The following is a 23,808-nucleotide window of genomic DNA, read 5'->3' as shown; positions in this document are numbered from 1 at the left end:
CACACACACACACACACACACACACACACACACACACACACACGGCTGCCATGTCCTTCCTCATCCACAGCTTAGAAGACACATCCCTTTATGCCAAGTACTCTGCCACCTCACATGTTCTCTCATTTCAACCTTCAGATCATCTTGTCTATGTGTGCAACTTCCTCGTACCAGTTAGAGTTGGTTCGGCTGGACGCAAAGCGCTCAGACAAAAGGTTCAAATAATGCTGGGGGTGGTCTCCCATATAGAACAAGGTTAGACGCGAAGTGGATCAGGGTTGAAATGGTGACCTCACAGTCACCATTCCAGGGCCTCCACACTTCCCAAAACAGAGTCACCATCAGGTAACCAGGTCTTTAAACACATAGGCTCGTGGGAGACAGTTCACATTCAAACCACAACACAACATCTGTTCTTCCACCACGTGGAAATATATGGGACCCAGGCCTCTTACCCTTTGTCTTTTGCTATGAGATGCTGTCCAGTTTTGGTCCTCTATGAAGGCAGTAGTGCAGGCCTAGGTATGTTGAGGGCTTATTGAGGAAGATGCCATGAAGATGAAGGGCAGGGGCAGCCAGGGAGAACACTGAGCCATGGAACAATTCCGACCTGCAGATGGCTTGTGGGAAAGAAGGATTCAGAGGAAGAGCCCCCACTCGTGTTTAGTTCAAAAAAAATCTCCACCCACTTATTAGAGAGTTCTGAGCCTGAATTGCTCATTAGCAAAAAGCCGTGTTGCACAAAAATAATGGTCCAGATCCAAGTGCCTCTCTCTGTTTAACTTCCTGCCCCCACGTCCCCTGACCTGTTTGTCTAGGTCCTGGATAATCTGTACACCTCTCCTGAAGTCTTAGCCCGGATCTCACTTGCTGGCTTTCTGTGTGGCCCGGAGTGTATTCTGTCTTCTCTGGATCCTGGCTTCCGTAGAGTCCATTTGCTCCTGCTTCTCAGCTGACCCAGGAAGGGGAAGTGAAATATCACAGCAGGGTCAGGGGGAATGACCAGGTGCTTTGTGCCTGTGACATACATCACAAATACTCCATGGATGTGCATATGATGGACGGGTATTTTGTTCCCACTATACTGTAAGTCCTCTGAGGATAAGCTCTGTGTCATAGTCAGCTACATGCTCTACCTAATTACTCATAGGGATAGCTACTGAGATGCCAAGCTAGGAAAGCTGATCTGCTGATCTCTTCTGTCCCAGAAATACTTTGTTTTGAGGTTCCTCATTTGAAGCTTAATAGAAAGCCAGCCATACAATACCTAATAAATAAGTGTTGGCTTAACAGAGGTGGGTGGAAAGCTGTTTCCTTTTCAACTGTCAGAGACACGGTGATAGCAGTAGACATGGATGGAGAGAGAGGTAGGGACAGAGAGAGAGACAGGGAAGGAGAGAGGCACATGAGATTGTGACTTCTCTCTCTAGCCCCTTCTTCACCTCCACATGTCCACCCTCAGATGCTCCACAGACCAGAACAGACCGATCTTATCTATCAGTGAACACATTGTGCTGTCCTCAGAACTAACTATAACGTACAGCGTAGTGCAGAGGCACGCTGTCAGATCTTTGTGTCTCTCTCTTTGGTTGGTGATTTTCAGGGATCCATGCCCATCAGAGGCTGAAGGAATTGGTACAGATCCAAAGCTAGCACAAAGACTTAAGCTTCTGTGAAGGCAAAACCTCAGGGTGTTCTCTAGAAAATAGCCAAGATCAGCAGTGAGCATGAATCAGAGACTGCAGCAGAGGACCCCAACTGCTGTGGGATGTCTCTCTGTATGCTGTGAATATGTGTTGCTATGACTGGTTGATACAAAAGGATATATTGGCCTATGGCAAGTCAGGTTAGAGGCAGCAGGAAATACAAGCAGACAGGAAGAAGAAAGGCAGAAGGGAAGAGACGTGAACCAGTCACCCAAAGAGTAACATATAATAGGATGCAGGTAAAGCCATGGAATACATGGGGATACATAGATTAATAGCTTTGGGTTAATTTAAGATATAAGAGAAGTTATCAAAAGGCCTGCCATAGACTATACAGTTTGTAAATAATATAAGCCTCTGTGTGTTTACTTGGGTCTGAGTGGCTGCAGGACCAGGCAGGGCACAGGAAAACTTCCGACTACACCCACCTCTTAACTTACAATAAGGAACTCAAGAATAAAACCCTAGAATCCTGCCAGGATGAAACCAAAAGTTTCTTGCTGTTGAAATATCGGGGTAGAGCCTCTGGTGAGTTCAGACTGTAAGAGATTAGTGTCAGAAGACAAAAGAAAGAGGGAGATTTGACAGTGGGACAGTAGACCACATGAACTGCAGGGTCTGCGAGAGGTCTGGCCCCTCTGCTTAGATGGCATGCGCCTCATCCACAGGTATCTGACGGGCCAGTAGAGATGTTGGCAGCCAGACTCTTAGGACCTAAAGCCGTGCCACATGGACTTGGGTTTCCTTTGTTCCGACTCATATTCAGCACACACTCTCTAACAATAACTTAATTCCTCCAACAATCTGTGAGTATTACAATCTATGCATATATTACATTTCTCATTGTAGTTAATATCTCAGCCTTTGGTTTACTGCCCTCATAAGTGAGGACGCAATGGGTCTTTCCTCAAGGCAGACTGGGGTAGTTGAACATCTGAGCTGAGGGCAAGACCTGAGCACACTGACATCTCATGTTAGCCAATGAAGCCTGTTAGTAGATGGGCACCAGGTCTGCCTTTTATTGTGTCCTACTGTCTCCTACAGAGCTTTTAAAGATGCCGTCCTGAGAAGAGCTGTATAGATAGCTGTCTACTGTGAATGTCTACTAACAAAAGTGCAGTAGAAAAGTCAGTGGTGTGTGTGTGAGGTGCATGGTGTGTGTGTGTGTGTGTGTGTGTGTGTGTGTGTGTGTGTGTGGTGCATATGTGGGGTGTGTGTGGTATGGTCTGTGTGGGGATTTGGGGTGTGTGTGTGGTGGGGGGGAATGTGGGTTGTTTGTGTGTGGTATATAGTCCTGATAAAGGTATCTTCCAAGCAATACTAGATACCTCAGAGTCTTTTGTTAAGGTTTCATGACTTTATTCCTAAAAGTAATTATTTCTCAAAGCAAATGTTGGATGGGTAGGTGGACGGGATGGAACTGAAGTTGCGTAGCTCTGACTCCATGTTCAGTAGCTCGTGGGTGCTGATACCAGGTGCTGAGTTCTCAAGTCAGCCTGCTTTTTCACTATATTGGAAACATGAATCTTCCAGGTCACTCACTTCACTTGGAATACGACTTCAGTTATAGCTAGATTCAGAATACAGCATGATGGATTTCCCCTGAACGAAATGAGAGTCATCTGTTTTAAATCCTCACACTTGAAGATATGGCTTCAGCAAAGGAAATCCCGGTAACTGAGACATTTGAAGACTCACACTAAGGTGTGAAAAGCTTCTTTATTGAGTCTCCCACCAATACCTGTAGGAAAATGGAGACTATGAACAGTAGTTAACTCACAACTTTTATCTTTGCAGAACTGAAAATCTGGGGAGTTTTTGTGATTCACACTCTTATTAGAATAATTAGTTGAAATTCATTTATAAATGTCTTTGGGGGCTGCTAACATATCCTGTATCTGTGAATTTTGTGAAGAGGCACGTCAATTAACGCCCAGCCTGGAAACAAAATGACAGGCTAATTTTTCTAGTGCCTCCTCTTCAGATACAGAAAACACTGATTATTCATATTAGTTGAAACAAAAGCTATAGGAAGGTCTCGCCATGCAGCCCTGCTGCAGTCAGGGACCGGGTGGGTGAACCACAGAAGAGCCATGCTGTACAGGTTTCCTTGACAACTGTTCCCATGGCAGCGGTGTTCAGAGATAGACAAAGCAACTAGAAAGATTAATTGATGATCGTGCCCCAGTATCTAGAATGGCATCATTTGACAACATTGTGGCACCTACTTCTAAATTTGGGTGATTGGGTATTTTCAACTTTGCTATTTAGTGGAGTTCCCCCTTCGTCTTTCCAAAATAAGAAATCCTCTAAAAAATGGGTAACAACCACAATTAAATTGCTGCCTTGTGGGGGAAAAATCTATCCTATGTTGCCACTCTTTCTCATTTCAAATTAACAGCCCCACCCTGGGGAGTCCTGAAGGGGGTTAGTTCTCAGAGATTTAACCACAGCATTGTTAAAACACCTCCTTTGCGGGTGTGTGTGTGTGTGTGTGTGTGTGTGTGTGTGTGTGTGTGTGTGTGTGTGTATGTGCGTATGTGTGTGTGTGATGTGTACCTCATTGATCCTGGTGTCCTGCCAGATACCTGGATAATAATTCTTAACCTAAACCAGTGTGTAAAATGTCAGCACACACTGAGACAGAGAAAATAACAGTACCACTGAGGCAGGCCCTCTCCTATTGGCTGTGGAACACAGACATCTCAGTCAGCAACTCCTCACGTGAAGAGATCTGTGTGCAAACAGTGAAAAATGTGAGAACAGAAAAGAAAAGCAGGGGTGGAGTCAGAAGTGCTGAGGACGGTAAGGGTAAGCAACACCAAGAAACCCAACAGCCTGGAATGGAAGAACCTTTGAAGTGTTAAAATGGTATTTCTAAACCAGGGCTGGTCGCCCGCCCGTATAGGAGAGATCAGAAATGTAATTACCCCAACCCTGAGAAGTAAATACAGAAAATAAGAAGCCAGGGAAGTATACCAAAATAAAGATTAAATTAATAGAAACACCCTAAGAAATGACCTTTCTCTTTTCTTGTTTTCTTACTGGTGTTTGAGATGCTTTCCCCCAAATGTGCAATTACCTCAGCCGAGTACAGGAAGAAATGAAACTGTAGCGTACACACACACGCCCTGTGAAGAAAGGCAGACGCAGAGAGAGGGCGGCAGAAGGAGCTCTACCAGTTACCTGTGCAGCTCTGGGGCCCCAGGAGGCCTGGAATGCCGCAACTCAACAACTCCCTGTAACTTGGAGCCTACAGACAACACTCACTTAAGTGAAACAAGCAACCTCTCCCTCCATGGCCAGGAAACAGCAGCAGCAAACCCACCGGAAGGCGGGCTCTGTGCATCTCGGGGAGACATGGAATGGCCAGCGTGGTTTGGCCTTGGCTTCCATCAAAGGCGGCGTTTGAAGCCAGAGATGTGTCTACTCTACAGGCCATAACCAATGTCGGCCTGGCTGTCTAGCCGTCCTGTGTCATCTCAACCAGAGTGTGAAGGTTAGAGACAGGCTGGCCCTCCCCTTCTGAGAGGGGGCGTCTCAACTCCAAGCATGTCTTGTAGTTCAGTCACTCCCCCAGATTATCGATTCCCCTCAAAGCGAAAGACTCGGAATGGCTTTTGTCAGCTACGTCCAGCTCCGGCCACAACATCACTGCCAGTCTGTTGATTCTACAGCATTACGATCAGAGGTTCTTGTTTGTTGCCGCCACTAATTGGAACATTTTTAAGCCTGACATGTGTATAAGGGAATAAGCCTGTTCGCCTTGATCAGTGTGTAGCCAGCAGGCCGGCTGATTAACATTCCCTTATAGTTCCCTTCATGCTCTGTGCTACAGACTCAGCCTACAGCAAGGTAGACATCAGCCCCACAGCACCTGGAAGCCCCCGACCCCTACAGCCCCCCACCCCACCCCCTAACAGCAGAGCCCTGTTAAGAAAGGAGGGGCAGACAGAGTCTGCCTCGATGGGCTGCATCACTGAGGAGAGACAAGAGTGAAGAAACACCAACCTGGATTTTCTTGGCACCGGTGGGAAAGAACAGAATGTTCCAGAAACGTAAGTCTAGAAGTGGGAAGACAGGAAGGGTCTTGGAGTCCTCATAAAGTCCCCACCTCTGTGTGTGTGTGTGTGTGTGTGTGTGTGTGTGTGTGTGTGTGTGTGTGTGTGTGTGTGTTGAGACAGGGTCTCATTCTGTAACCCAGGCTGGTCTGGCACTCAGAGGTGCCCTCAGCTCCTGAGTGTTGGGATTCACAGGCAGCAGGCACCATGCCTGCCATGGGTGTGTTGACTTGATTCTTAGGGCACAGTAAGGGGATGGAGGGGTCAGCCTCTGCACCGTGCCTTTGGTATTCTGACTGTAAATGCCTGATCGTTGCCCTGTTATATGTAAGCAATTCTGCACCCTTTTACCAGTACTATACAGGAATCTACTACGCCAGTCTTGTTCCTTACCACAGGGGTTTACAGGACATAAAATAGACATTGGGCTCTAAGCAACACCTAAAGACCTAATAAAAAATTTACATTTTACATATGTATTCTCCTTTTGTGGCAGAAAGTGGTTTGTTTTTTTTTTCATTTTTGTTTTTGTTTTTGTTTTACGACAGCATCTTGCTCCATAGTGCAGGCTAGCCTGGAACTCACTATGTAGTCTAAGCTGCCCTTGAACTCTTGGTGATTCTCCAGTCTCAGTCTCCTGAGTGCTGAGATTACAGATGTGCTTTTACCACATCTGGCTTCCTCCTCCTCCTCCTCGCCAGCCTCTCTCACCGTCAGTGTTAGACCTCAGTACTGGATCCTTAGGCGTGTAGAGTCTGGAGCCCAGGTCTGTTCATGGCCCTGGCACATGCTTCTTCTCTGTGTGAGCTGGAGCAGGTTTCTTGTTTCCCTGCCTTAGTTTTCTTATATGTAAAATGGACCTAACAATAGCATCTCATGGGGGTTTTGGAGATGGAAGGCTGTTCCAGGCCTGCAGCTCATGACTTAGAATAGTGCCCGACACACGGTACTTGTCATTGTCACTGAGGTAATGCCAGTTGTCTCTAAGAGGATTAGAATCAAAGGGATTGCCTTCTGGCAGATGACTAGGCAAAGGCATAAAGCACCAAATGCAGCCACACGGTGGTGAATTTAGAAAGACTTCCAGTGACACTGATAAAAACCAGAGTAGGCAGTCCCTCAAAAGGGATTTATTGCTACCTGATTTGTAGATTTGGGTATTAATCTGCCCAGAAGCATCAATTAGATGAACACTTAATTTAGATCAGATTATTAAAGTAATAACTTCACAGCACAAGATTTGAAGACAAAAAAGACAGAAATCAAAGTCACTCATTCCTCTACCACTAAAAATAATTACTACTGGGGCTAGAGAGATGGTTCATCAGTTAAGAGCACTGGCTGCTCTTCCAAAGGACCCGGGTTCAATTCCCAGCACCCTCATGGTAGCTCACAACTGTCTGTAACTCTAGTTCTAAGAGATCTGAGACCCTCACATAGACATACATGCAGGAAAAACACCATAGCATGTAAAAAAAAAAAAAGTTGTCTTCGAACCTCCATATTCATGCTGTGGTATGCCCTACACACACACACACACACACACACACACACACACACACACACAAGAATGTACACACACTAATAATAAACAAATACCTATTTAAAAAATAATTACTAACCTTTTGCCACACAATTTAGTATGTTATGTGCCACTTTCTGTAGAGTTTCCCCAGTGCACACATACACGTGTATGTGTATGTGTTTATTTTTCAAAATCAAGGACATTCAAGAAACTCGTATACGCTGGCTTCCATAGCTGCCACACAAAGTCCCTCAAACTAGGTCACTTAAGACAACAATTCATGACCTTTTCCCGTGTGTCTATTATGTGTTCACTGGACCTGTGAGGCTATCAGTCACCGGATTTCATTCTCCGCTCCTTGTGCAGTATGATCTCTTCTTAGCTAGCTCATCCACATTCCACAGTTCCAGATAAATCTGGATATCCAGCCTGGAGCACCACCAGGCCAACAGTACAGCGCAGAATGAAGACATCTGACTTCACCCACGTAGCACGCTGTTCGTCCTTCCATCCCACAGTGGCCCAGAGCGCAGGCAGTATTGGAAGGCCCTTTTCACTCTGGCCTCTAGCCCAGCCCATGTAGTCCAGCTTCATTCCAGACCTCACTCTCTTGAGTGTCTGTTAATTGACGTGGATAGGTGTGGTGCACGGGGTGAAATTTGGTGCTTCTGTTGTTATCCAAGACCCACGAGAGAAAACTGGCCTTCCTAGAGTCACAGAACCCATAGCTCGAATTTCACCAATGCACCAATTACATTTAGCCTCAGAGTCAGCTGCCATGGTAACCACAGTCATTGTAGGGTCACTTCAATGGATTCATGTCTGCTTGTTCATGAGCCTAGGGTGTGCTTTCATTTTCCACATTTGTTTATTGTACAACTGACCACCAGGTCATCTTTATCTACCTTCAATGTGAAATTATTTCAAGACACCAGATAAGTTTATTAAGGTACACAATATTTTGGGGAACACAATACCACCACATTTCCTCTCTTTTTGTCTAAAATTTAAAAAAAAGGCTTATAACTAATACAAGAAAAACTATCCAATAAGTATATACAATATACACAGTCAAGATTACATTAACGATGTCTAGTCCATTAACATTTGACAGATTCAGATAAAAACTCCATTATATATATATTAACAATGTCCAGTCCAGTAACATCTGATAAACTCAGACCAAAAAATTTTCATTACTTATCTTATTTAAAGCAAGTAGTTCCTTTTTAAAAGTAGATTCCATAATCTCCCTTTTATTTCAAGACACCTTTGTCTGACCCTGGCGATGGATTTACTTAGGATTCTCCTGATTTACCCCAAAGAAATTATCTAATGATGAACTTCCGGGAAAGTAGTTATCATCTCAACCTCTATCATCTCATCCCGGGGCTCCTTCTCCTCCGTAGAAAAACTGCTAGTCAGAAGCAGTGGGAGAAACTGTTGGCTCCGCAGGAAAGGCGCTGTCTTCCCCTGGGCAATGGCTGTCTGTCCTCCGGGGCTTCAGGTAAACAATGGTGGTGTCGCTTTTCCCCAAAAGAAGAACAATGTGGTTGAGGGGTCCTGCAGACCCAGAGGTACCTGCCGAAGTTCTCAAGTCTCCTCTGCTTTAGAAATGGCAGGTCATTGTCTTACACAGGCTACTTCCCTTTCTTGTGAATACATAACTTAACTTCCCTCACATTTTCGTATCTTGAGGTGATTTCCCACCATGAATCAACTGGGATGGAAATCCTCATTCATTAAATAAAAATATGTTAAGCACCAATGAGGTAGCCATTCTTTCAAGCCCAGTAGGATTTGAAGGTCTTTTCTTCAAATAGCCCACACTTAGTGCCAGTGGGGAAACAACCACAGAGAAAATGGAAAATGGGGCTTGGATGATTGCTCAGTGGTAAAAATGGTGCCATGAAAATGTGAGTCTCCACGACCCTTGTAAAACCCAGATGTGTGGTGCCTGTACCTAATCTTGAAGTTCCTACAGGGAGAGGGAGATGAGAATCCTCAGGAGTTCCCAGGCCAGCTCACCTGCTGCATGCAGCAGTAAACTACGGAATATCCTCAGAAACGATAGATACCTGAGCTTGTCCTCTGACGTCTACCTTCCGACTGTGGCTCACACATTTACACACACACACACACACCACCACCACCACACTGAAGCGGCGCTAGATGATGTCACCTGCCCTTTGATGTCACCTGTCCCGTCTGCCAGGCTGTGAAGGGGTTTTTAATAAAGCAAGCCACACCCATATGTGGATTTGTCTCTTTTGTTTCCTTCTATTTTGTTAACAGAATCAGCAGAAATCAACTCACACTGCGAAATTCCCACCTAGAGCTGTGTACATTTTATAAAGGAAAATGATAAATATGCTGGGTCAGAGAATCAACAGCCGCTCACAAAACACAATTAAAAGTGTCCACTCCACACCGCATGTGAGTCCGTTGGAAAGGACGGCAGTGGGGACTGAAGAGCAGCCCGCAGACTGTGTTGTGTCCTAGTGAGATGTGGCGGAAGGTATTCATGGCGACTTCTGTTTTCTTGAGAGATTCCAGAATTTTATGCTTCCCACGCCCTGTCAACAACCAAGTTGGTACAGAATGAAAACTAGCAGAATTACCTAGATTCTGAAAGCAAATTTCTACAACCTCCTATTTCAATTTCTTTACTGAAGAGACCCTGCCTGCCTGCCTGCCTGCAAAATGCTGTCCTGAATTTCAAACACATAAATATTTTTGGCCCACCAAAAACCAAGTTTTTCACAATGTAACGTTTTAAATAGCCACATGTCTAAGTGTCTAAATGTTCTCAAGCTGGATTCCTGCACTTTTTAAAAGTGTGTGTGTGTGTGTGTGTGTGTGTGTGTGTGTGTGTGTGTGTGTGTCTGTGTCTGTGTGGCATATGTGAGAGATGTGTATGTGTGTGATATGTGTGTGAGAGAGAGGTGTACGTGTATGATGGGTATTGTGTATGGTGTGTTTGCTGTGGTGTGTGTGTATGTGTGGTGTGTATGTTGTGATATGAATATATATGTGTATGTGTGTGTGGTGTGTGTATGTGTGTGTGTGGTGTTGTGGAATATTTTAAGATGTGTTATATTCATTTATGGTGTGGAATATTTGTTTAATCATGCAAAGATGTGTTGTATTCTTTTAACTCTGTGAAGCTGTGTTACTTTGCCTGTCTAAAACACCTGATTGGTCTAACAAAGAGCTGAACAGTCAATAGCTAGGCAGGAGAGAGAAATAGGCGGGGCTGGCAGGTAGAGAGAATAAATGAGAGAAAGAGGGAGATGGAGGAGAGAAGAAAAGGAGGAGAGGAAGACATCAGTCATCCAGCCACACAGCCAGCTACAGAGTAAGAAGGAAAGAAAGGAATATAGAATAGACAAAGGAAAAAGCCCAGAGGCAAAAGGTAGACAGGATAATTTAAGAAAAGCTGGCTAGAAACAAGCCAAGCTAAGGCCCGGCATTCATAAATAAAAATAAGACTCTGTGTGTGATTATTTGGGAGCTGGGTGGTGGGCCCCAAAGAGTCAAAAAAAAAGCTATAGTGTGATGTGTTTGCTGTGTGTGTGTGTGTGTGTGTGTGTTTTCACTTATCTATTTAGGGTTGTGTAACAAATTACCTCAAAGCTTGGTGGCCTAAGACAGAAGCCACATTGGATTATTCTTGCTGTCTGTGGACCAGAACTTGGACCTTCACTGGGTAATTCCTATGGTCTGTGTCACAACAGTTCAGTCATTCAGTAGAATTCAGCTGGTGGCTGATGGGACTGGAGTGACTGGGAGAGCTTCAGTCACACATGTGACTTCTTGATGGCTAGAGAGCCCGCCCCTTTATTGCTAGAGAGGTCTTTCTAGCAGGGTAGACAGTCTCTTGCCTAGAGGCTCAGGGCTCCAGGCCAGCAAGGCAATAAGCAGGGGGCAGGTAGGAGCTGCTGTTCTTTAATGCCCAAGCCAGGCCCTGGTATAGAATTATTCCCTGGGCATTCTCTTGGTCAAAACAGTTCGAGAGAGCCCACTAGGGTAAATGGAGGTGATACATATATCTTATACCTCAAATAAAAAGCATGTAAAAGAATATGTAGGCCTGAGCACATAGCTCAGGGAGAAGAGATCCTGAGTCAACTCCCTAGCAGTAAAAAAGAAAAAGGAGCCGGGCAGTGGTGGTGCACGCCTTTAATCCCAGCACTCGGGAGGCAGAGCCAGGCAGATCTCTGTGAGTTTGAGGCCAGCCTGGGCTACCAAGTGAGTTCCAGGAAAGGCGCAAAGCTACACAGAGAAACCCTGTCTCGAAAAAACCAAAAAAAAAAAAAAAAAAAAAAAAAAAAAGAAGAAAGAAAAAGGCATCTATATTCACTTTTCATTTGCTACAGTACACACTAGTGGTTCTCAACCTGTGGGTCACAACCCCTTTGAGGTTATTCCTAAAAACATCTTCACACTTACATGTCTTTGGTGGTCCCTGTGTTTATGGTGAGCAGCAGTTAGTACAGAGACTCCTAACTGCTCAAAGTACTGAGAATAAGGGACTGTGACATGCTCGGCCCTAAACTGGGAGTCTATCACCCCCTCAGAGGCCCATGGAACATCACAGAATACATTTTCAGGACTAAAAAAATCCCAAAGCCGTAAAATGGATTCAGATCCCTGGTCTTCTGTCTCATTCCCTTACCCATTTCCTCTGTATAGATAATGCTTCATTACTTATATCGTTTATCACTTAAAATATGAATATATAGGCATATGTATATGTATGTATATTTTTTCCTACTTGCCCCATTCTTGCACAAATGACAGTGTCTTTCTATGTTCTAACTCTAGTGAATGTATTCCTAAACTTGCTATGTAGCCCAGGTTGACCTCACACTCATGACTGTCCTCCTGTCTCAGTCTCCCAACTGCTAGGATTACAGGCATGAGCTGTCATACCCAGCTATGCAGTGAGGGTAAACTAGCTCTCTCTCTCTCTCTCTCTCTCTCTCTCTCTCTCTCTCTCTCTCTCTCTCTCTCTCTCTCTCTCTCTCTCTCTCTCCCCCTCTCTCTCTCTCTCTCTCTCCCCCCCCCTCTCTCTCTCTCTCTCCCCCTCTCTCCCTCCCATGTGTGGTTGTGTGTGTGTGTGTGTGGTTGTGTGTGTGTGTGTGGTTGTGTGTGTGTGTGTGGTTGTGTGTGTGTGTGGTTGTGTGTTTGTGTGGTTGTGTGTGTGTGGTTTTGTGTGTGTGTGTGTGGTTGTGTGTGTGTGTGGTTGTGTGTGTGTGTGGTTGTGTGTGTGTGTGGTTGTGTGTGTGTGGTTGTGTGTGTGTGTGGTTGTGTGTGTGTGGTTGTGTGTGTGTGTGGTTGTGTGTGTGTGGTTGTGTGTGCATGTGCGCTGAGGACTCAGGACTGTTATTATTATGGAACCAGGGGAGAAGTGGGAGGGAAGGTAACGGTGTCAGAGAGAACCCTGGCATGCTGAAGCCTGAGCACTCCAATTCTCTCATTAACGAAAAGGAAAGAATTAGCGCTCAGAGACATGTGGAAGGGAAGTGGTGGGCGGGCACCCCAAGGAACATTGCCTCCTGTCTAATTCTGCCCAGGAGCGCCTCTGCCTCTTCCGATGCCTTTACTACGGACTGAACTGTTGTGTAACTCCGGATCACACTACTGAGCCCCAGCTTTACTCTCCGACCGTAGATCGGAATCTACAGGGAATACGCCAGGAAGGAAGCGCCGGCCGGTGGCTGGTTAGGGTTGTTGATAGCACTGTGGTTTAACATAGAACGTTTTGTTTCACGATCGGGTTTTCAAAATTCTCAAACACATCATTACACCCACACCAGGAACACAAAGAAACAGCTTATCTCGGAGCTAAGAGTTTGAAGGAGGGGCGACTCGCAGGGAACGGAAGCAATCGGCGGGCGCCCTTTCAAAGAGCTAAGTGAACCGTTTCCAAAACTCAGCAGAAGGTCCCAGCTGCGAGCACGGCTCAGGTCTTTGCTGTGTAACCGGCCTCTGTTAAAGCTTTCACAGGAGGGGCCACCCTGCCCTGTGTATGTCCCAGTGGCCTCACCCGTCATGGGTGTTTGGACAGATGCTTCGGGATTCAGAAGCCCCACTGTGTGGCAGCACCACATGTCGAACCTTGACACGTACAAGCAATAGTGTCCTCTGACCTTCCTCTCAAGGATTCCGCTGACATGCGTGAGAGTTTGTGGGTCTGTCTGTTTTCACTTCTTCTCTTCTTCTTCCTTGTTTTTGTTTTTCTTGTTTTTCAAGATAGGGTTTCTCTGTGTAGCCCTAGCTGTCCTGAAACTCATTATGTAGTCCAGGCTGGCCTCAGACTCACAGAAATTTGCCTGCCTCCACCTCCCAAGTGCTGGGATTAAGGGCGTGCGCCACCCCCACCAGGGACTTCTTCCTGTCTTAAATGACTTGAGTGTTTCTTGCACTCATAGTCTTATCAAACATGGTATGTTTATCTACATATTTGGTATGTATATAATTTATATGTATATTTGGTTTTTCAAGATGGGGGTTTCTCTATGTAACAGCCTTGGCTGTCCTAACACTTGCTCTGTAGACCAGGCTGGCCTCTGCCTCCTGAGTGCTGGGATTAAAAGTGTGTGCCATCACCACCGAGCCCATGGCGAATATCTTAAGGAGCATGCTGGTCAACTGTGGGGAACATGGGTCAATAATTCAGACAGCTTCTGAAGAGGACTACTTGGAGAAACTAGAAAACAGTATTTAGCTGTTCTTTTCTTTTTTTCTGTAAAAGAAATTTTAAAGGTGACTTTAGAAACAGTACCCGGTCTACACACTTTTGCGTACTATTGAATATATTCTCAAAACAGCCTCATTAGGCCATCTTCCTTCCCACAAACCAACCTGACTTTAGGCCCTGTTGGTGCTGAAGGCACCATGGGTTCCTTCAACCCTGCCAACAGAACCCTGAACCTTCAGCTGTTGCGCCCTGTGGTAAGAGTGACTTCCTTCTCTTGGGCAAGGAGGCCCTTCTGGAAACTTCTGGACCTCAGAAAGATGCAGAATGAGACTGTCTTTGGGGGCCTCACCCCTGCATCGGATGCCTAGAACTGTGGAAAGCCTCTTGAAATTGTAGGAAAGGAGGCAAGAAGAACCTGCGCAAGCCGGAATGGTATTGGAAAGCAAAGGAGTGATGTAGACTCAGTCAACCGAGCCTAGGTCTGCGCTACCTTAGGCCTCCACGCTATGTGATGAGTAGCTCGTTTTGATGGCCAGGGTTGTTCTATTCTTCACAGCAGAAGGCAGCCTAAATCCCGTGTCCACCTATACAAGCTTAGGCTTGGTCCTTTGGCTTCAAGGGGACTACCTGCACCCATGTGAGCTCAAGTCTAGTTCTTCCTAAGCCTCCAGATGCAGTTCTCAGGTTCACCTGAACACTGAAGTCACTTGGCAGACTAAGAATATGTTATCCTGGTCTTCACCCTGTACTTCTGACACAGTCGGCCTAACTGGGATCTGCAGCGTAAGACTATTTTTCCAAAAAGCGACTAGGCAATTTAAACCTGAGAACCATTGCCCCCTAAGGCCCAAAGGACACAGAGGGCACATTTGGGGACACTGCTGTGGTGTCTTCCTGTCCCCCACCCACTGTTCTTAGGTCTTCTCAATTAATAAGTGAACCGGGAATTCTAGTTTGCCTACGACAATGCTGGTTTGTAACTGTAGTTGAAAACCTTTATTCTTAAAAAAATAAGTAAATAAAAAGTATCCTTATTTAGGTGACTAGAGGACTCTAATCAAGATTCTCAACACCACCACTCCCCAGCCCCAGGATGGTGTGTGCCAAGGATCCTTCAGTTTGCCAAGGTTTTTCCTAAGTGCTGGGATCTCAACCACAGAGACTTGATTTTAGGGCAGGTTATTGGTTTGGAAGACTCTCAGATATCTCGAAGAAAGCTGTCTTTCCCAGGTACTGGGTGTCCTGATTTGTTGCTGGTGCGCATGTACTCCCACCTCAAGGTAAGGGGGTATTCTAAAAGATTCCTGGGTTTGCCAGCCAGGGGTCCCTGGTAACACATCCTGTTGCTGTCCTCAGAACTAGGAGACAAACGCGTGCTGCCCAGCTGCTAAAGAAGGGAACTCTTGATTGGCGGCGCTGGGATGATGCTCAAAACTCTGAAGAGTGTCGGAGAGAGGGAAGTACAGGGTATAGAAAGCAGCACCCAAGGGAGAGAGATTCAGCTGTCCTGCCGGAAAGCAATGCAGTTATGGCAGTTTGTGTGAGCTTAATAAGGTGTCAGGTGTGGGCAGGAGACGGAAGCTGACCCACCTACGAGGGCAGGCCGAGATCAGAGAGATCGGTGTGTCTCTGGTGACTACAAAGAACTCTTGGGGGACTGCTCCTTGGCCTCCAGGAAGCTATGATGAAGACCCCTAAATAAAATGGAAATACCCAGGCTTCCCTCATCCACTGTCTTTATAGTTTAGATGTTTAGAAGTTAGATGTTAGAAAGATTATTCTGTTACAGGACTAAGTTAAGGGCTCTTAGAATTGTCTAGGAACATTGATCAGTCATTAAAGACACTAAAATGTGAGGCTAGAGGTTGGCTCACTGGTTTTGAGTGCTAGCTGCTCTTCCAGAAGACCGGCACTATTACGGTGCCTCATAACTCCCTGTAACTCCAGCCCCATGGGACCCAACTCCCTCTTCCAGCAATGTATGCACACAGTGCACAGACATAAAAAAAAACCCATACACACAAACATAGTAACAGAACTTTTAAAAGAGACTTAAACGTCAGAGGACTCAGGAGTTTACATTAGGACTGGAGACTGGATGTTCCAGTTTCCTGCTCTTATCCAGAGACAAGAGCTCTCCTGTCCCTCTAGGAAAATACCGGAGCCAACTAGGGGCTGTGTCCGTTCGGCATTGCTGTGTAACTGACTACTCAAAGCCAAGTGGCTTAACCCTGGCTCCAGGGTTTAGTTGCTCATAATTTTGATATTAGGCCAGGGATAGGTTGGTGCTGCCTAGTGATGCTTCATGGAGCATCTGCTGGGACACTTGATTTTCAAGCTGACTAGTGGTCAGGGGCCTTGATTCTTTTCCATGAGAAAAGTGGCCACTTAGGTCCCTCACAGCATGGAGAGCAGATTCCAAGGATAGAAAGAAAACTGCATGTATGCTTTATAGCCAAGGCCCAGGAGAGGCACGTATATCACTTTCACTGTCTTCATATCAGGCCCAGACCACATGCAGAGAGACAGGAAAACTCTGCCTTTCAGTGAGAAAAGTAACAGAGAATGTGCACTCTCTTTAATGGACCCCATGAATCATGGGAAAGTTTAAAAGCAGAATGTCAAACCCAGCACCCAGAAGCAGAAACAAGTCAGTCTCTGAGTTCAAGGCCAGACTGGTTTACAGAGAAAGTTCCAGGACAGACAGGGCTATGCAGAGAAATCCAGTCTTGAAAAAACAAAACAAAACAAAATAAATAAATAAATAAATAAAAAAGTAGACTATCAAAACAGATGACAACTTTAAGACTGTTAATGAGAAAGTGTCTGTCCTTGCAAGGAGGAGGGAAAAATGAACTTGGGGAGTTTGTTTCTGGCAATTCATTGATGAAGCAACAGAGAGCATCATTATTACCATCTCTACCACAGTTCATTGCCCACCTGCTCCTACTGAATTTGCACAGCCAGATCAACAACAACAAGATGCATACCTATGTGTGCAAATGAAACAAACAAATGAAAAGATTGACGTGACAAAGAACTTGAACCTGGAGAGAGCAGGACTTTCCTTACGTTTGAAATAGTTTAGTGGAACTTAATACAGACTCATGCAAGCATGTGGTGGATATTTTTCATTTTGTGGATACAAGCTTGAATCACCCTCTCATTTAGGAAAAACTCCTTACTATGTATGTATGGCTGTGGGGTCCCTAGAGATGTGACCCCTTCAGGGAAAGATGGAGGGAAAAAAAAAAGACTTCATTTCCTTCCTGGGAGGAGGGTGTACACATATGATTCTGTCTCTCGGACTCCCTCGGCCCAGGATGTAGACTCTGGTCTAGGGGACCAGAGAAAGGGTCGATAGAATTCCTTTTTTTTTTTTTTGGTTTTTAGAGACAGGGCTTTTCTGTGTAGTTTTGGTACCTCTCCTGGATCTCACTCTGTAGCCCAGGCTGGCCTTGAACTCACAGAGATCTGCCTGGATGTGCCTCCTGAGTGCTGGGATTAAAGGTGTGCGCCACCGCCGCCCAGCCGATAGAATTTTTGGACAGTAGATGTGGAGGGATGTGATGATGGCTTAAAAAAAAAAAAAAAAGGCAGCCAAGAGCAACGATGCCCGCCTCTGGGACGTCAGAATCCCAGGGAGAGCCATGCGTTTCTTAAGCACCACCCTCCTCAATCTCTTGTTCCTGTTTCTCTTCAAGCCTGACAGGTTTTGATGTCCCAAACCCTTCTAACAAGTCCTCAAGGATAAGCAAGGTCGCACTCCATTGGCTGAAGCACAGACTGATAAGGGAGCGAGCTGCCTAGTCCAGAGGGGACGGTAGTGAGAAGTCTCGGCACAGACAGGGAATCGCTCACAGAACAACATCTAGAAGGAAGTGCGTGGCTCAGATAGAGATGTTAGATTTCAAAGCACGTGCTCAGGTTGTGGGCGTGTGCAGGAAGACACAACCACTCCCTTATGATTGTTTAGCGAAGACACAGTAGAAAGGTGAGTCTACTTGATAGTTGGAAAGGAAAACAGTATTTATTGAAAACAGAAGGAAAAATATATCCTGACTGGAAAGTCTGCATGTGTTTAGCTTTCTAGTAATACAGTCATTCAACTTGCCTGAAGCATGAAGGACTGGCTGAGGGTTTGGAAGGTTTGTGGTTACACTACATCCTAAGGATGTTGGAGGCTAAGGTGTCTTATCCGCTTTCTGTTGCTCTAACAGAATGCCTGAGGCTGGGTAAAGAACAGAAGGTCATGTGGCTCACAGTTCAGAGGTAGTGGTCCAAGAGCATGGTGCCAGCCTCTAGCGGGGCCTTCTTGCTGCTATCGTGTGGCAGAGGACATCAGTGTTAGATAGGGGAGCACAGATGCTTCTCCTTTCTGCTTCTTACAGAGTCACTTATGCTGCCACACAGGCCTCACTCTCCTGACGTCTAATCCTAATTATTTCCCAAAGGCCTGACCTCCAGGTTTCCAGCTTGTGAAGTCTGAAGGACAGTGCCATGCACTGGAATACAGACCTTGGACTTTATTGGTCCAAAGGAATAGAGAATGTTGGTATTCAGGAGAATCCCTTGGCAAGAGATGCATTCAAGGTGGCCACGGGTGAAGTGGCCAGTGAGGACTCTGCTGAAGGCCCGGGTCACTCTGAAGTGCGCTGATGGGGGTAGAAATGGGAAGAACCAGTGTGCAAAAAGGAAATAGGGATTTGTAAGCTGACAGCTCCCCTGCTTCAAACACCCACAGAGCGGACTTTCAGCATGCGGCTACACAGTCTCTCTCTGTGTTTATAAATACACTGTGTTTACATACAACGGAAAGAAAGACGGTAACACTTCCATATGCTGCCGTAAAATAATTCTCCTCAACTATCTGACTGGAGAACTTGCTCCATACATTAGTAAAAAAAACAGGATAAGCCGTCGGAAAGTAAACCCTGTATCCTTCTATGAAAGTACTTGTGTGTGTCATGTATTTATATGTGTGTATGTGTATGCATGGGTGTATGTGTATATATGTGTGCTGTGTATATATATATATATATATGTATAGTATGCATCTATGTATGTGTATGTATGCGTATTTGCATGTATACACACATATGTATAATGCAGCATACAACAAAAGTCTTAAACTTCAAAGGATTCGTCAAATTCCTGAGGAATTGGACTGCTTTTTGGAACTCTGTTCTTGCTGCAGTTGGAACTGGTGATGGACACCAGGGAAACTCATTCACTGAGTGTGTCAGCGGAAAATGATCTTGGTACTTCCCGGGGCAGTGACATTTTGGAGACTCCTTAAGAACAAGCGAAAGCAACCATGTGATTTGCAACTTCCCTTCCACACTCCGGTCGAGTCTGCTGATTCTACTTCGTAATTTAATTTGAAACTTGAACCTCTTCCACTGTCACCCACAAAACTCAATCCCAAGCTGCCCTCCGGGTGTATCCCATCAGAGTTAGCCCCTGGCTCTCTTGGGAAGAGAGAGGCTGGTCATCATTGTCTGTTTCACAGTCTCCCTTCTCTCCCTTTGCTAAATCAACACACAGCAAGCAGGTCCCTGACTCCTGCGCCAAGCAAACTGCGACCAGATCCAAGACTGACCTACACGGTTTTCTTCTTCAGGAGTTTGGAATTAGGACTCAGCGACGCCAACAAGCTGTTCAAGCGTTGGGTCTGAAGACTGTGGGGGACCTGGTGGCCATTTGAGGGGAGCCAAGGAAACAGAGAAAGCAGGGTTTATCCAAAGCAAGAGTGGGGATGAAACACCCCTGCCTGACTTTCAGAAGCAATTACTGGTTTTTGTACCAAACATTCCCTGATCAGCATTCTATGGTATTTAATCCATGCTCTGTCTTAGCACTATCATATCACATGGTAGCTGTTAATTCTAGGTCTCAGTTTCCTGGCTGGCTTTGAGCTTCCTGGAGGGTTAGACGTCTGCCTGCTTGTCTTTTGAATCCCAGAACTTAGAAGAGTGACTGCACACAGCAGACACTCCGCAAATTATCTAGAAAGTACTTTTCAAGTTAGGAGTCAGCCTTTCACGTCCTGTATCGATCCTGGCTTGGTATGCCTCTGTTTTCCCATTGAGTTTTGACAACATATACATCAAACGCAAGCTATTGCCTCTGACCCATCAGAGCCTCTGAGTGCTGCAATGGGGGCTGGAAATGCCCGACTCCTGGGCCGTGGGGGCCGTGGGGGCCGTGGGGGCCGTGGGGGCTGTGGGGGCCGTGGGCGGTCACTGATGTCTGGAAACATGACATCATCTGTCATGGAGCATTAGCCATTTGCTTTTATTTAAAAATATTTAACTTTACATACATGAAATGTGTAGCAAGAAAAAAATCCATCCAGTGTTGTCTCTACAACAGAGCATGTGTCCACAGTCCCAGTTAAACCTTGTTCATATTTATTCATACAATTTACAGGGCAGGAGTCATCCTTCTGATAAAAATGTACTTCATGTAACAATTAGAGTTTGGGTTTTTTGTTTTGTTTTCTGTTGCTGTCTAGACTTCCTAAGTTTTAATAATAGCTAGTGAGATCTAGCTAATTAAATATACATTAAATTCTTGAATTTTCCTACTATTGATATTCAGATCGCTTCACTTCCCTCCTCCTTCCCCCCTCCTTCCCTCCCCCTCTCTTCTACGACTTCTCTCTCCTCCATTTTCTCTCTCCGTCTCTTTCTCCTTTCCATCCACCACTGATGTGGTTTCTTTGGAAAATATCACATACATTCTTCTCTTCCTTTAGTTTGGTTCTTTTAGAATAATTCTGCCCACATCCCTGGGCTGGCTTTTGTTCAACAACAGACATTTACTGAGAATCTAGTGCTCTGGCTGCTAGACACTGAGCCACGATGATGCAGCGTCCTGCCTTTCAAATGTCCTCTTCTCGTCTCCTGCCTGCTGGCATGCCAGAGGGTGCCCTGCAGGATGCAGGGGGAGGCTGTCATCCAAAGCCTCCCTCGGCGGCGGTCCCTGCGTGTTACACTGCTGCCTGGGCAGGCAAGTGTCCCCAGCGCAACGGTGGCAGGTCTGTTAAAGGGTAACTAACTGTGGTCTAGTCAGAGCTGAGGCTTGCTCCACAGGATGGAATCCATGTCTGGGACTGTAAACCTGGTCAAAAGCTGGTGTCTGGGTAGGGTGGAGTCATAGGCAGGACTAGGCAATCTACTGCTATTGTTCTGCTAAATGGGTATAATGTGTTCATCAAACTGTCATCAAAATAATTGTATTTATATCCATAGATCAGTGCTACTGTTAGCTTTGGTCAGAGACACTTCTTTTTGGCGGTGGGCAGTGGTAATTGCAGAGACTCGTAACTCATCACAGTGATGAAAATAAGAGACTATTGGATGCCGAGGCATGAATGGGAGACTCTGTACCACCCAAGCCAAGGCTCAGAGACTATCCTGGAAGGATAGGCCAGAAAAAAAATGTAAGAGCCAGAAGGAGTGGAGAGAAGCAGAGCACTTATCCGAACATGACATGACTGTCGACCTCCTGGTCTCCCAGCAGTTGGGATTTCTCATACAAGCTCTGTGCAAGACTGGACCTGTCAACATCCTGCCACGGCAGGGGTGTGGTGTCCATGAGGCTTCCAAGGAGGAACCATAAGCAGAAAATGGTAGGTAGAGGAGAGGGCTCATGAGGTCCCCCCTCCCTAGTGTCTACAGGCAGTTAATGGTTGCTGGGGGCAGGAATAGACATTTTCTTCAGTGGTGTAGTCACTGGTAAAAAATCTCATGCTGCTAAAAATAACCCTTCACCCACTCAGGACCCTCTCTGTAGGCAACCTAATGAAACCCACTGGGCCATCAAAAGTAATTAAACAATAAATAAATAGACATATGGAAGCAGAATGAGAATGAGGTGGGAAGAGGAAGGAGACTAGAGGGAGCAAGAGGCAAGCAGGAAAGGGTGATGGGTAAAGATAAGATACATCATATATGTATGAAAACGCCATCGTGAAACACGCGTCATTCATGCACGCTAATAAAAATCAAATATTAAAAAGAGTTCTCTTCCTGGCAATAGACAGATAGTAGCAGATAAATTAGAAAGTGCTACCACATGCGGAAGAACAATAAGCCATGAAGCCGACCCCCTTGTCTTGGAGCTGGCTTTATATGTTATCTTTCTTTTTTTTTTTTTTTTTTTTTTTTTTTGGTTTTTCGAGACAGGGTTTCTCTGTGTAGCTTTGCGCCTTTCCTGGAACTCACTTGGTAGCCCAGGCTGGCCTCGAACTCACAGAGATCCGCCTGGCTCTGCCTCCCGAGTGCTGGGATTAAAGGCGTGCGCCACCACTGCCCGGCTTATATGTTATCTTTCTTATGGAAGGATGTTATGTTCTTTGCCCACAGCAACACATGGGCATACCAACTTCCTCATGGGCTCTCTGACCCCAGAGTCATTACCAAAGACATTTGAAGGAAGGAATTTGTGACTCATAATATGACTAGTAATAACGACCATTCATTTACTGAGGGCTTACGTTCCTGGATTTTATGATGTAGCACAATGTAACCCTCTCAGTAAAAGTGTGAGCAGGTTACTTTTATTGCCCTCTGTACTTCACACAACCATGGTTCAAAGATGCAAAATAACTTGCCAGGCTCACACAAGTGAAAAAAAAAAAGGAGAGAGAAACCGGGTGCTGGTTCACACTTGTAACTCCAGTACATGGGAGGCTAAGGCAGGAGGATCATGAGTTCAAGACCAGTCTGGGCTACACAGAAGTTCAGGAGGCAGGCTCGGAACTCACTCAGTTCAGCTGCATAAACGCCATGTCTCCTAGGTCACTGCATGCCAACAGGGTAATCTTTGGTGAACCGAATTCCCCTCTCCTGGGCAAGGGGTGCAGCTGGGATCCATGCTCTATAAATGCAAAGTCTTTGTTCTGACAGGGCCACAGGAGAGCATTGTTTTGTTGTGGAAGCCTTACAGACCACATCTCAAGTCTCTTCAATGTGTCTCTCTTGTCTGTCAACCCTCATGGTCAGGCCTAACCCTCTCTCTGTCCCCAGACAGCATTGGGGTGATCACTCAAACCTCTTCTGATAAGGCTACTCTTCTGGGGTGCACACGGGAAGACACACATTCTTTTAGTCTTTATTATTCACCAACACAATCTTCCTAGAGGTAGGTTATGTCCTCCTTGGATATTTTGATTTCCAGTCACAACAAAATCTGTAGGACTGCATACCTAAGCGTGCAGGCAGCCATGACCTTCTGTATATTCCAACACAGGGTGTGCGCACACATTTCCTCTGTGAGGAGTTATTAGCAATGAACCTGAATCCAAACAGGGAGAAGCTGTCTTTGGCTGGGCTCCCAAGAAACAGTCCCTGAATAGGGGTCATGAGCAAGAGATTTACCGAGGAAATGCTCCTGGGGGAAAGCCAGTAACAGTAAGGAAGCCAGACAAGGAAAAGGGGGGCTCTGAGCGAGGGTGTGTGAAACTTCTGTTCCTGTCTGACCCCTGGGGAGCTCAGGAGTGTTAATTATATATCAGAATTGGTCTTGGCAAGGCAGGGAGTTGAACTTTGATACTTTCCTGCCAGGCCGGCACTGGCTTTCAGGATGCAACCCTGCACATCTGGATCCTGTAGACTTAAATAAACTGGGCAGCTGCTGGGGAGTCCTCTGGAGAAGATTATAGGTGTGAACTGCTAGAGAAAAAGTAGACAGAAGTGGGCTGGGCATACGGAACACACAGAGGCATCCTGCTCACATCGGCATGCAAACAACGTCCCAACCGCAGCCCAGTGGTTAAAAGTGCGGTCAGTGGAAGCTGATCTG

This window comes from Peromyscus californicus, unplaced genomic scaffold, assembly GCF_007827085.1.
Source record: "Peromyscus californicus insignis strain IS unplaced genomic scaffold, ASM782708v3 Scaffold_13__1_contigs__length_99412109, whole genome shotgun sequence".
Taxonomy (NCBI): domain Eukaryota; kingdom Metazoa; phylum Chordata; class Mammalia; order Rodentia; family Cricetidae; genus Peromyscus; species Peromyscus californicus.
This window is presented reverse-complemented; position numbering follows the sequence as displayed.